The sequence below is a fragment of the Arvicanthis niloticus genome, assembly GCF_011762505.2.
Source record: "Arvicanthis niloticus isolate mArvNil1 chromosome Y unlocalized genomic scaffold, mArvNil1.pat.X SUPER_Y_unloc_2, whole genome shotgun sequence".
In the NCBI taxonomy this organism is placed as follows: domain Eukaryota; kingdom Metazoa; phylum Chordata; class Mammalia; order Rodentia; family Muridae; genus Arvicanthis; species Arvicanthis niloticus.
In genome coordinates this window covers 28,561-40,744 of record NW_023044979.1, presented here as the reverse complement: position 1 = coordinate 40,744, position 12,184 = coordinate 28,561, and the positions used below count along the sequence as shown (strand labels likewise).

The 12,184-nt window shown below is 34.6% G+C and overlaps 1 pseudogene; it reads right to left on the bottom strand.

Annotated features, from left to right (window-relative positions):
- Positions 1 to 2,540: 2,540 nt before the first annotated feature.
- LOC117696005 (vomeronasal type-2 receptor 116-like) lies at positions 2,541 to 11,405 on the bottom strand (annotated as a pseudogene).
- Between the last annotated feature and the right edge of the window lie 779 nt (positions 11,406 to 12,184).

The following is a 12,184-nucleotide window of genomic DNA, read 5'->3' as shown; positions in this document are numbered from 1 at the left end:
AATGAGGAATACCAAATGGCTGAAAAGCACCTAAAGAAATGTTCAACATCCTTAGACATCAGGGAAATGCAAATCAAAACAAACCTGAGATTCTACCTCACACCAGTTAAAATGGATAAGATCAAAAACTCAGGGGACAACACATGCTGGGGAGGATGTGGAGAAAAAGAAACACACCTCCAATTTTTTGCTGGTACAACCATATTAACCAGGTACAACCACTCTGGAAATCTGTCTGGTGGTTCCTCAGAAATTTGCAGAGTACTACCTGAGGACCCAGGTATACTACTCTTGGGCATATACCCAAATGATGCTTTAATATATAACAAGGGCACATGCTCCACCATGTTCATAGCATCATTATTTATAATAGCCAGAAGCTGGAAAGAACCCAGATGTCCTTCAACAGAAAAATGGATACAGAAAATGTGGTACATTTACACAATGGAGTACTACTCAATTATTAAAACCAATGAATTCATGAATTTTTTAGGCAAATGGATGGAAGTACAAAATATCATCCTGAATGCGGTAATTCAGTCACAATATAATACATATGGTGTGTACTCACTTATAAGTGGATATTAGCCTAAAAGTATGGAATATCCAAGATACAATTCACAGTCCACATGAAGCTCAAGATGCAGGAAGAACAAAGTGAGGAAGCTTCAGCCCTTCTTAGAAGGTGGAACAAAATATACATGTGAGGAAATATGGAGCCAAAGTATGGATCAGAGACTGATGGAAACACTTTCAGAGGCTGCCTCACCTAGGGCTCCATCTCATATAGAGACACAAACCTCAGACACTACTGGGGATTCCAAAAAGTGCTTGTGACAGGAGCCTAACATAGCTGTCTCTTGAGAGGCTCTTTCAGAGCCTGGCAAATACAGTGGCAGATGCTCACGGCCAACCATTGGACTGGGCATGGGGTCTCCAATGGAAGAGTTAGAGAAAAGACTGAAGGAGTTGAAGGGGTTTGTATCCCATAGGAAGAACAATAATATCAATCAACCAGACCACCCAAAGCTCCCAGAAATTAAACCAGCAACCAAAGAGTACACATGTAGTATCCCATGACTCCAGCTGTACATGTAGCAGAGGATGGCCTTGTTAGACATCAATGGGAAGAGAGGCCCTTGGTCCTCTGAAGGCTTGATGCTTCAGTGTAGGGGAATTCGAGGGCAGGGAGGCAGAGGGAGTGGGTGGCCAGGTGAGCAAACACTCTCATAGAAGCAGAAGGAGAAAGGATTAGATAGGAAATTTCTGGAGGGGAAACCAAAAAATGTGATAAAATTTGAAATGTAAATAAATATAATATCCAATAAAAGATGGAAATAAAGATTTAGTAACTCTGCTGGGCGGTGGTGGCACACGCCTTTAATCCCAGCACTCGGGAGGCAGAGGCAGGCAGATTTCTGAGTTTGAGGCCAGCCTGGTCTACTGAGTGAGTTCCAGGACAGCCAAAGGCTATACAGAGAAACCCTGTCTCGAAAAACCAAAAAAAAAAAAAAAAAGTAATAATGAAATAAAATAAAATAAGATTTAGTAACTCTTATTCTGAAAAATTTATAATGAGACCCTTCATCTGGTGTGAATTATATGTTCACAGAACTCACTGATATTATGGTGATAAAGGTATTGTGTATGATATTATTTTCACTACTGATATTTCTTACTGAATGAAACACATTCATTTCATGTTTAAATGGTATGTTTTTATAAAACTAAAAGAGCCTTATACTGCAGACAAACTCTGAAACCCATATTCCTTTTCATGTACTGTACTCATCTTAATATGTTACCTGATATTTTTAACACATACACGATATATTGTAAAGCTACTCCGAAAGCCTGCTCCTCTGTGATGGCCATCAACAATATGCAATGCTGCGTTTATGCTCCACACACTACTAACACTCACTCTTGTTTCTCTTTTCAAATTGGTTCTTTTTATTGTATCAGTAATCTATAATCTATTATATTCCGAATCATTAATGAGACAATTTACCATTTTGCTAATGTCTTAGTTTCTGTTGCTGTAATAAAACACCATGGTCAAAAGAAACATATGAAAACAGTATTGATTTCCCTGTGTACCTTTGTCACAGTTAATTGAATAACACCAGGAGCCCAATTAGAGTCCATGCAATTATGCTCGTTACTGCTGTCATGTCCATGTTATCTCAAATCCTCTTTCTTATAATTCCCAGAACAACATGTCTGGAGGTGGCACTGTTCACAAACAATTGGGTCTCTTTATATTAATCTTTAAATAAGAGCATTGCTTATACATGTACATATCAAAATGATGGCAGCTATGCCTCAACTGAGATTACCTATACTCAAAATTGAGGTTTGTGTACTCATGAATGAAACCATTTTCTACCAAGCCTTAGTCATGGGTATTTCAATAGGCAGTGCTATCCTGCTGTGATAGCATATTATTTAAAATTTTTGTATGACTTAGTAGTACTTTTGTTAAGACAAAACAGGAAGATATGTTGAGTTCCATCTAACAGTTTAAAACTAATGAAGTTTCAATGATGAAACTTATCTTTGTACTTCTGAAGGGAATTTAAATCTTGTCTCAATAAAATAACATAACACTTTGGGATGAAAATACACCCTAGCAACCCAGCACTTGAAGCCAAGATGGAGAAGACCTCCACAACTAACATGACCTTTCCCAGGGTGCTGTGGTAGACAGGGAGGAAGATGATCCACACACTGCAGAACACCAGCATGCTGAAAGTTAGGAACTTGGCTTCATTGAATCTGTCAGGAAGGTTCCTAGCCAAGAAAGACACAATGAAGGTTCCCAGAGCCAAGAAACCCAAGTATCCCAGAACAAAGTGGAAGGCAATGACAGAGCCTTTGTTGCAAATAATAACAGTCTTCCCATGTTCAGATTGTATATCTCTGTCAATAAAGGGAGGAGATGTTACCAACCAGGTTCCACAGAGAACAAGTTGGATTAGGGTACACATGGGGATGACCAACTTAGGTGCTGCTGTTATAATCACTCTCATCCTTCTCCCAGGGGTAGTGAGCTTGAAAGCCAGGACCACAGTTATTGTTTTGGCCAACACAGTAGAAATAGCCACTGTGAAAAACACTCCAAATGTGATTTGCTGTAGAATGCAGGTGGCCTGGTTGGGATGTCCAATGAAGAGCAATGAACAAAGAAAACAGAAGATGAGGGAGATGAGCAGGATGTAGCTGAGAATGCGTTTATTAGCCTTCACAATAGGAGTATCCTTGTGCTTCACAAAAATGATGAGTACTAGAATTGTGATGGCCGTGAAGCACAGGGTCATGCAGGCTAGAGCCATCCCCACTGGATCTTCATAAGCCAGAAAGGACACAGCTCTTTGGAGGCAGTGAGTTTGCTCTAAGTTGGCATACTTATCATCTGGACACATTATACACTGTTCCATATCTGCTAGTGAACAATAAACCATTATAAGATATCATAATTATGTAGGCAATAATTAAGTATTTGTATTATTAATAGGATATATCAAAACATAGTTTAGTTTTGAGCATCTATTTCATTCCTTATTGCCATAGGGACCACTGACTTATGATTGCTCTCTATTAACATATGCTTGGTGATGGAACAAAACACCATCATAGGAAATGGAACATAAAAAACATTGTGAAACAAAACAAGGAAAAATATGATGATGAATAATATGCATCGTCTCAGATTATGTCATTCCTCAAACCATAAATTCACAACTCACAAACAAGAGTAGGGTGCATACATAGGTATTGATGCCAGTTCATGAAACACATTATGTACTTTGCTTTGAGAGTTGTTCCCTTTGTCTATACCTACCCATAGGCACCAGAGCACACAATTCCTCATGCAAATACTGTTTGCAAAAAGTAATATTTTCATTCTAGAAACTGTATGCCTCACTGACAAATGCATGTCCCTGTCATTGTGGTAAGATCTCTTCCTTCCCAACTACACATTTAATAAGGCATGAAGATTATGGATATTTACATTCATCCCTCTTTCCTTAGCTAGGCTGGGATTGATGATAAGTGCTATCCCCTCTCTTGCTGCATTCTTGAAATCTTCACTCTTGTTTTAATTCTTTGACAAGAAATGCTTAAACCTTTAAGCCATCTAACCTCTTAAAATATATTTCATTAAACAATAACTGTTAGCAAGCCAGCGGTGGCACAGCGGCTTAGGTGGCTGCCTCCAGAGGGCAGCTGTGCCTTTCTTCCCGAGTTCGAATCCCGCCATCTCTGTTTCTTCCCGTGTGTTTCATGGGAAAAAAAAATAAAAATAAACAATAACTGTTACCCTGAGCATCTGAACTTAATTTAAAATCAGTTGTGAAAGAAATGTGCTGTTTGTAGAATATACTTCAGATTATATCCTAAGTCCAAAAGAAGTTGATATGATTTAACTGATTAAGTTCTAAACACGGGACTTTAGGTCTTCAGTTTCCATCTAGGCCATATCATATTTCTAGTCTGGAATGAGAATGTTTTGAATTCAACATTTTTTTTCTGCATGCAAGCATGTACCTGTTTCATTGGAAACCTCATTTTCTGGGCACTGGACACACTCAAAGCAGCAGTCTGCTGTTTCTTTCTGATGAATTTTCCTGAATCCAGCAGTACATGGTACACTACACATGGAGGAGGGAACCTGAAGCAATATATATATATATATATATATATATATATATATATATATATATATATATTGGTGGGTGTGTGTGTGTTTGTGTGTGTGTGTGTAGTTCATGTATACATCATATGTATAATGACTCATAGATTGCTATGTGGGACATTAAAAGATATGGCTATAAATATTCCCCTGATAACCAGCATTACTTAAATATTTCAGGGACATTTTTATTTGTATTACCCTGAAATGCACTGAAAGTCACAGTACATTTATATAACATGTAATATTATTTATGCAACATTCAGTTTATAGCAATTTAAAATTTTTCCTTCCAAAACTGATTAATCAAAAAGGAATGTTTATTTGGCATCAGTTTCTCTATAATTATTTATAAATAAAAAATAAGAACACTGAGTTGTATGGTAAATCAAGAACAAGTTGTTTGATGAGTATGAACAAAATATGTTATATAAGACAGTCATACAATTAATGAAGTTTTCCTAAGTTTAAAAGAAAACGTTGAACCCTCTATCCAACCAACCCCCTACTTCTATGAGGGAGCTCCCCTACCCACCCACCCACTTCTGCCTCATCACCCTGTCCTTTCCCTATGCTGGAGCACCAAGCCTTCAAAGGAACAAGGGCCTCCCCTCCTACTGATGCCCAATAGAGGAATCCACCACAGGATAGGGGAAACCAGGAATGCTAATGATATTTAAAATGTAAATAAATAAAATAACTAATAAAAAGATATAAATTTTAAAAATCTTGAATCTTTAGAAAGATTTCTGTTAATAAATATGTGCTGTACTTAATTAAACTATAAATATGTTCACACAGAATCAAAAATTCTGTGATTTACATAAAGTTACAATATTTTAATTATATATTTGTACATATATAATATTATATGTTTAGTAACTATATTCCTGTGTCATGTCATTGAATAGGCATGTGGGTGCAACCTAACATGGAATCCAGAGGCCTTTGATCCCTATGACCAGATTTACATGAAGTTGAGAGTTATCAAATTTTGGTGATTGGAACTGAGGATGGTCCTTTGTAAAAGTAGCAATTGGCCTTAACTACAGAGCTATTACTTCAGTGCCTCATACTTTAAAATTTAGATATTCTGAAAAAAACCTGTGGTATACTCACTGATGTTCCTCCTGTGGCCCACTCCAGGTCTTCAGATATGTGAAGTTGTTGACTCTGTGGGAAACAAGAAAAATAGCTTCCTATTTTCACTTTTAATCCAAAGCCTTGTGGAAAATTCCAAGTGAAGAAAATGTCATACTCTTCACACTGATTTTCTCTATGGTTCATGTTCACCAGTTCTCCAACAGGGTTAGTAAATACCCTGGTTTTCAACAAGGAAGCCATCTAAATGAGATGCATCATTAGATAGTTACATATGCATATCAATAAAGGGAATGCCAAATTCAGAATTTCCTCTAATTTTTTATAGACTCTCAGAAAAGACAACTATATTAAAGTAATCTTGTGTAGTAAAATAAAATATACCTTATTGATAATTAAAATTAATATACTGAATACTAATGTTCAATGATAAAATGTGCTAGAAAAATTATTACCAAATATCAAGTAACATGGTGTGTTTGTGTGTGTGTTTCTGTGTGTGTATAGTGTGCACATGTTTGTCAAAAATATTTTGTAAAAAAAATGGAAGCCATGTATGTGCAAATGAAGGGGAAGTCTGAATGTCTGCAAGTTGTGAAAATTAAGGATGATTCTGGGTCTTTCATATATATATACATTATGCATGTACAAAAAAGACCCCACAAACTTAATAAAATGTGCAGTCTTAGTCATTTGTGGTTATATAAATAATGGTTAATTTAAATGAATAACTATTAATCCCAGCTCATGTACCTGTTCTTTTTTAGGTTTTGTTTTGTTTTATTGAGACAGGGTTTCTCTGTGTAGACCTGGTTGTCCTGGAATTCACTCTTTAGACCAGGCTGGCACTCTAACTCAGAAATCCGCCTGCCTCTGCCAATCAAGTGCTGGGATTAAAGGTGTGAGCTACCACTGCTCAGCTCATGTACCTATTCTTGAGAAATTATTCTTTAGAAAAATATTCTAACCTAGTCATCACTTAAGGCTTTTAGATAAAACTGTTGGCTACTATTTTAAATTTTGAATTTATTTGCTGAAATGTTGAGACACGTTTTCACAAAACTCCCTGATATTCAAAAATGTATTGTTTCCATTTAAATCTTATCCTTGTGTAAGATATTTATCCATTTAAAGATTCATTAGGGAGTTTTGCAGTGTAGAAATCTTTCCACTGAGAGAATAATCTCTAACAAATGTACAATTGTTTCTCAGGGTCCGTTTAAAAGATCACATTGATTTATCTAAACATAATGTAAGAAACTTTACCTGCAGACAGTCCATGAATACTCCCTTGGGTTCTGCCATTTTCTGAGACTCTACTTGTTGAAGAATGAGTTCATGGTAGGTGTAGGCCACAGCATAAATTGCGTTATACAAATTATAACCTTCATCACTCAGGACCATGTCATATTTGTGCAGTGTTGTCCATTCCAATGTGTTGATGAATGTAAAAGGAATCATTTTTATTGCTGTTCTTAGAGATTGAACAATTAAAATAATTCCACCCCAGTACAGAGTCAGAAATGCTTACTGGGTATTTGTAAGTGTTTATTGTTTGCATAAAATTCCTAAGCTTAGCAGTCTCACCTTTGTGGTGTGCAAAAGTGACAGTCCCATGGAAGAAATCAAGGGTGAAATCTTTTTTATTTGTGATAACATCCCATTGTGAGGTTGTGATCCAGATTCTCTGAGCACCTAAATATCCCCATCGTCTAAAGCTGATTTCTAAAGTAGAGTTCATTTCACCATAAATGATAACAACCCTTGCTGTTGATGTTGTAATTTGTTCATCATATACCTTAGCCTTTGTCATGTATAAATGCGTGTTTTCTGGGATCACATTCACAAAAGCCAAACAGATCCCATGCCTTTGCATTTCTTCCCTCATGTCTGAGAGAAACTGAATACCTTGGTCATTGTCTGAGATGACCAGTCCAATCCAAGTCCATCTAAAATGAACCATCAAGGAAATCATGCCATAAAACAAATGGGTGTCCTTCATGGCTACCTGATAGACAAAGGGCAACTGGTCATGGTCACTTAGGTTAGGATTAAATGGTCCAAAGAAAACCTAAAGGATGCAGATGAGAAGATGAAACATCCATATGAGGAATATAATTATTAGGACACTTGGACTTACATACAGGTAATGTTACTCACCTTCAGATCCCCTGTTAAGGATAATAAAATTTAAATATATATATATATATATATATATATATATATATATATATATATATATATATTCTATTAGATTCTAGACTATTTCTGACAAGTCTGAATGTCCTATAAAACAGTTTTCTCTGTTTGCTTAGATATGATTTTTAACTCTATTACATATATATGTATATATACAATATATAATATATATACTATGTATATACACATATATACATATATATACACACACACACAATATGTGTGTGTATATGTGTAGCAGCACACACATAAATGCATGCTCTTCAAGCTTTGTTGTAGGCACATGCAAATGAAATTTAAAAGTTGTTAACTATTCCAGTGTTATGCCTTCTTACCGTTGGTGTCCTAGTATGAAGTGCTAGTCTTAAGGATGATTTCCATGATGGTCCTATAATGTCTGCACCACACATTGGATCTAATCCACAGATATAATTAATAAAATCCAAACTACGGTTTTGTTGTGAATATACTTCATCCAGAAGTCCCAATGTATCTCCACAAAGGCCAACAATGATGTCGAAATACAAAGACATGTTGGGTAAAAGATAAGGATTCTTGTTGATCTCTTCAGCAGCAAAAATCATTACCAGAAGAAACTCAGATTTTCTTTTTTGTATTCTAGAACAAGGCATAATAATGATTAAGGGAGATGTCTGAAACATAAAATTTAAATTGCAATAAAGTTTGTAATATGAGACATGCGAAATTTCTGTCTCAATTTCTTGAATAAGTTTCATGAATTAGAAGTCTTTAGAGCAACATACAATTTAAGAATTCATAGATGTAGGGCACTATGATATGATAAATTTTGTATTCATGAAAACTGATAAAGATTATTTTTATCTCTGTCATCTTTGAAGTAGATTATTGTCCTATTGAGCAAGACTATTATAAAGTAACTTTAGAGTTGTAATTCCACAGATAAATAAATAAATAAGCATGGCTTAAACCACACATAAACGATATAACACATTCTCCTTAAAATTTTTCTTATTTAAATTTATACATCAAACATATTAATTTTGAGTATTTTGAAAATCAGGTAATATATCAAAAAATTTTTCAACTTTTATATTCACATTTTTCATAACCTAAAAATATTATTAATGAATATTTAATAATATCCAAAACTGAGAATCCTATATCTAACATTGAGTACTAAATTGTTTCAAGACATACAAAATATTTTTGGGAATTTAGTAAAGGAGCATAAAATATTAAAAAGGAACCATTAAAATTATATTCAAAAGCCCTTATATGATATAGTGTCAGAGTATTCAAAACATATTATATATCTGTGTACATTGTCTAACAATCAGTTTACTTAAAATGATTATCAGTGTTTGTAGGAAAGAAATTATTTTACCCATAAGAATACTTTACAAATTTCAGAATAGCAAAAACTCTTTGTAGTAAACATTTTAAAATGTTAGTTTCATGCACAGTGAAAAAAAAAAATCAATAATATTTCCATGATGTTTGTAGAACATGACGTTAATATTTTCAACTGTTAATATTCAACAAACAATAATTATTTTAAGACATATTTTATATAAATTAATTTATCCATTTCAAAATATACAATATGATACAATATACCACATAACCAGAATATTAACCTTTATGCTCTTTCACACGTCAATTTAATGTTACCTTTAATGTGTTGTTACTATGTCAATTTCATTAAAAAGGTATCAGATTTCTCTTAACACCTCAGTCTTCTTAATTCTTTGAGAACCTTTAAGTGATATCTGAACACAGAAATCTTCTCTCCCTATTAAATGTGTTCACCTGGCCAGGACAGTTGGCAGAGTATCTACTACTATTAGCAATTACCTGTCATCAGAAGTAAAAACCACAAACATCCTCTTTTGATGAAAATTACATTTTTCAATTGGAGTGTGTAGAGTTAAGTTTTTCTTTTGAAACCTGAAAAGTGCATTGGCTCAGTTCATATATGCATGATTATGAACCTAATTATGGCTTATGAAAGTGTCACCAATGAGAATTTCCACTATTTTTCTACTGAGGTGTAGGATAAAACAGAATACATCAGAAATGAAATTCTTACTGACCTAAAAGAAAAGTATAATAATGTGAAGCCACCATCACTGTCAAAGTGCACACAGTATACTGTGGCTAACAATTGGGAAACATATTCTTTAAATCCCAAAGACATGAACATTGAATAAGAGATGAGATGAAGATTCAAAGACAGAAAACTACAGGAAAACTCAGTCACAAAAAAGTAGTCCCAGTCATTCAGATTACCTAAAATGTGAGTGATTTCAACACTTCTTCCCTCATGATCATCAGGCACAAATGATAACATCTCACACTTGCGATCTCAAAACTATGTAGCCACATTAAGAACACGATTTATCCATAAGAAATTCGTTTATTCTCCTAGATCTTCACTAATGTTATATTAATATAATTAATAGATATATTGACCATCTACCTGATAGTGATAATAAGACTAATATGTGACTGAATATTTGTATAATTGTACCAAAAGATTATTCTGGTAACAGAATATGAAGCCTGGCAGTCTTTATCCACATTAAGTGTCAACTCCAGAATGGGAGGAGAGACTCATTTAAGGACTGTTTTAAAAAACAAAGTATGTATGGAATGTTATAGTAAATTATATCAAATTTATATCACCAATATATATATATATATATATATATATATATATATATATAAAGTTATTCATGTAATCATGTATAGTAGATTTACACATTCACAAATACTTCAATGTCTGAATGTATGTCCAAATTTTGGAGACCAAAATTTGATAACCTTTTTATGAAGGCATTTAGATGCCTGCTCATACAAGAATCAATGGCAGACAATAGAATATAGACAGTGTTGGAGTCTCTTCATATTTTGCTCTTCCCAAAGATGAGAACTGTGAATTCAAGGTAGATGAAGAGACATCTTTCAAGACAAGATATCCACAAACACTCAACAGAATCTAATCTCTCTCATTGTCCAGCATTGTGAATTGGAGCCCAGCATAGTAAAGATAAACTAAACTGTGACACATTTCAAAGTATTAAGATAGTCAATGATGTAATAATTTTCAGAAGTTCCTAAAGTAACAGGGGGGAGAACAGGACAGAACCTTACAGTTTGTTTATACTGTTAAATATTTCTAATTCATGACATTGAAGAAGGAAACATAGTTAATGACTTACCTAAAAGGAATAAGTTGATTATACAAATCATCTTCAATAGCTTCATCCCATACCGAGAGTGAAAAACCACAGTCACTTCTCAAATGTCCATCATTATCTTCAATATTCTTTATCCTCCAAAAGCAACTGAGTTCAGTCAAACAGCACAAGATGAGAGAAAACTTCAGGAACAAAAAGGAAATAGTGAAATCACGCAGCTTCTTCATGTTTGCTAGGATCTAAGCCAGAGCAATTGTTTAATCTGTTTCTTATGCAGTCAAACATTACACACACACACACACAAACACACACACAGACACACATTTAGAACTATGTGTCTGTTTTAAAGGCTACTGCTGTTTGGATATCTACTTAATTATATTCAACAATAATTTTCCACTCATCTTATGTAATGCTCCCTGGATTCAGTGAGAAAATTCTTGCCTCAAGCTCTACATCTGAGGTCTGAAAACTTTTGATCAAAACATTGTTGAAAACATGTTGTGAAGATCATGTTCTCCATCCTCAGGTGCCATGATTTCATTCATATCCATGGCATAAATATTTTCAGAAAGTATCTTCTCCTGGACAGCTGGGACCAGACCATGTGTCAACAGCCATATGTATGAACACAATGGATCTCATCAGAACTTCCATAGTAAGACAAAGGTTGAGAAGGTCATAAGTGTTCCTTAACATTTAGACTTTGAGTTTAATCATGGGACATTATATCTTCCATTGTCTAGTGTAGGGAAGGGCATTCTCACATGCAACATTGAGGCAGGAGTTGACCATTCTCTCTGTTGTTCATATACTATTGTATGCTAGTCATGTTCACAAAATCTCCTCAAACTCCTGTAATTTCTGTCGTCTCTAGAATTTGTCATCATGCTGAAACCAATGATGACTTGAGTTATAGAGATTCATCACCCATCCTGTCCAGTATCAGTACCTGCAAAGACATTCACTGAGTTATAATGCTGATATCTTGTGTGATAATCAGTCC